The sequence below is a fragment of the Acyrthosiphon pisum genome, unplaced genomic scaffold (genome assembly GCF_005508785.2).
Source record: "Acyrthosiphon pisum isolate AL4f unplaced genomic scaffold, pea_aphid_22Mar2018_4r6ur Scaffold_21109;HRSCAF=23054, whole genome shotgun sequence".
NCBI lineage: Eukaryota > Metazoa > Arthropoda > Insecta > Hemiptera > Aphididae > Acyrthosiphon > Acyrthosiphon pisum.
The window spans coordinates 23,203-26,504 of record NW_021770540.1 but is presented as its reverse complement, the minus strand read 5'-3'; positions in this window follow the sequence as shown (position 1 = coordinate 26,504).

The window sequence follows — 3,302 nt, the reverse complement described above, 5'->3', positions numbered from 1 at the left end:
AATCTTGTGTTGGTTAGGTTTAATGTGCTTATGTGTATTACCGTAACAATAACAATATAATGTACAATTAAAAATGTATTACACTCTATAACACTAAGTGTAGGTATTCATATGCAATAAGTACATTTACATTGTAGGTATTGAAATATCGCCACACTTCTATGAGGTATTTATATAGGTATAAACATGTATAAAAGTACCACATGTGACATGATAAAATACCTGTCTAGTACACAACTCAGACTTAAGTCAGTAGTAAATAGTAGTAAATAGTAGTAGTAGTAGTAGTAGTAGTAGTAGTAGTAGTAGTAGTAGTAAAAAAGGGTGTAATTTAATACAGAATTATAACTTCCAACAAATGTAACAATGTAATGTATCAAATATCAGGTCAGTAGTAAGTAGTAGTAGTAGTGGGAGTAAAAAAAGAGTGTGTTTTGTTCATACACATTTAATCAAATTTTTTGTTGGTTAGGTTTAATGTGCTCATGTGTTATACCGTAACATTTTAAAAATGTATTGCACTCTATAACAATAAGTTTAGGTACTAATATGCAATAAGTGCATTTCTATGATAAGTTGGGTGTAAGATTTATCTCACACTAATAAAATCATACATGGTGTGCATAAAATTATTTTTTAAAGAGTCTTAATCATCAGTAATAAATAATATGTTACATTGTAGTACAAACAAAGTTAGTTGTACAAATAAAGTATTTTAACAGTAAGGCAACATGTGAAACACTTATCCAGTACACAATTCACAAGAAAAAGGAGAGTTAATACCTACTTTGTGTAGTAGTAACATTAAGAAAATGTGTCAAGTGTTCCGTTTAGGTCAATATAGTAAAAGTTGAGTATTAGTATTAGTATAGTTATAAGTTTATATTTAAAGTTATAATTTTAGTCAAAGTATGAAAATAAGCTCGACCCAGTGTTTGATATTCAATTGAAATCTGAAACAGCAGTAACACAATTGAATGTCGTTCCAGTTGAATGAAAGTTTTATGACAGACATTTAGTTTTTAAGAATGTTGTATAGTATAGTAGTAAAGTAAAGTATAAGTAAACAATATGTAAGATATAATATATATCATGATAAGCTTTACAAGTATTATTTAATACAGAACGTTAACCAACAACAATAACTTAATATGTTAATTCACACTTTATGAGTGGTCAAGTGAAACGTATAGGCAGTAATGTAAGTGAGTGAATCTTATGCGGTAGGTACGGCTCAACACTATATTTTGTCTAATACAGTGATCAAAGGTTTTACGTTGGTTGTTACTCACTACTGACGGTACTGCTCCAGCAGTTAGTCGACGGCGAAGTACGGCTGCTCCGTGGTAGTCACGACCGGCGACAAAATGCCTTGAACAGAGCTTGGAGTGAGCCAATATCTGTCGAGCATTGACACCAATGTTCTCGGCGAACATCACCCATTCACGCTTCCGATCGACATTCGCTGGAAATCTAATACAATCATCGTTATAATATGTTATATTAACTCTTATATATTATATAAATACCCGTGCACTGAAACGCCATCCACGCCATCGACGTTACCACAAATCACACAATGTTTGACCATTGTTATAATTGCCTAAAAACATATATAAAAACATTTTATATATTTTATTATATAATATTATAATAATATAAATAAAACTCGGTGTTCTGTGTAATCAGTACCTACCTATGTTATCAGTTGTGTTGTGTGTTTATTTTTAGAAATTCAGTAAATTGTATTATTTGTACACGGTAGGTATAGAATATTATTACGTGTACATACGGTATTGAATATGAATCAAACAAAAGTAACGTACTATTGTAGGGTGACGTCCGCACACACGATACGGTCTGGAAAAAAGCGTCGTTTAAAGCTTTTTGAGCACGTAGGCGTTTAAGTCTTCATGACATGAACACGGCAAGCGGAAATACAAAATATGTCGTATTAACATTGAACGCGAAACGCGCAAAGGTGGAAATGGCATGTACATAGTAATAATCAGTATCGTGTATACGGAAACGCATGTAGTAGGTACGTGGGCTATAGAAACGCTATACTTACTATTAATTATTATTATGTATTTCAAAATTGTACTCACCGGTTTTGAAAAGCGCCCAACGCAGAACACAATACTCCAAGAAAAGCTAAGAAAGCTAAATAATATATTATAAATATATTATGAAAAAATAAGTTTTTCTGTGCGCTTGGGTTGTGTGTCGCATGGGCGTTCGTCACAAGATGACGTTTAATAACACAGGGCGTGTTTCGCGTCGCTAAAGTTGTCCCCCCCCGCACGGCCGCACACCAGCAAACCGCCGAAAAACCAGTATCAATTAATAATGGTCATACTGTAGCCGAAAAACCCGTATCAATTAATAATGGTTGATATTGACGCATCGTACATAGGTACATATAACATTTATAAATTGTATTATAATACTATTATGTAGGTATGTACAGTACATACAGACAGATCGTCGTCGATATACCGGTATTTTTAAATTGTTTATTTAAATCAAACCACAGCACTGCGTTAGTAATATACGTTTAACTATATTGTTATTGTTATTATCTATTTATTAATTTATTAAACGTACCTATAGTCTAGTCAAAGCGATCACTACTAATAATGTATTGTAATACACTCTGCGTTCTCTTTATACATTTATATTTGTTATAATATGCGTGTACCTACAGTACAGCGTGGCTATATCGTGTATAATTATGCCAAATCAAATATATAAATACGGCGTGGCCGAAAAGGCAGTAAAATATAATATAATATCAATATCAAAATCGAACTTTTCGACGCATATATTCATCCCTGTATATAGTAATAACGACACTGCCAGCTCTCCAATCTCCGCAACGGGGAACGCGAATAATTCTTCAACGGGGCCGTACGAAGTCCGTGGAGGAGGTAATACTCGAATTTGACCGGAAAACTTTCGTAAAAAAAAATACGAAAAAAAAAATTCACTTTATCACAGACGCCGAAATCCCAGCGACAGAAATCGAAACCACGACCCCGGGTCATCCACACTTGCGCCTTATCCTACCTATAACTGGAGTCTAATCAATGACTCTTAAACCGTTTAGGCGTCCCGGTGAATTCCGAAGCGGGCGATCTCAGAGCCCACGGAAAAAAATCGAACTTTCCGACGCACGTATTTATGCCTGCACATAGTGATACCTACTCGACGGCGGAGCCGTGGGACGTCCGCTTTCCGCGACCCCACTACGCCCCTGGACGCGTCTCGGCGGAAGTGCGAATAAATATGAAAAATAGTGA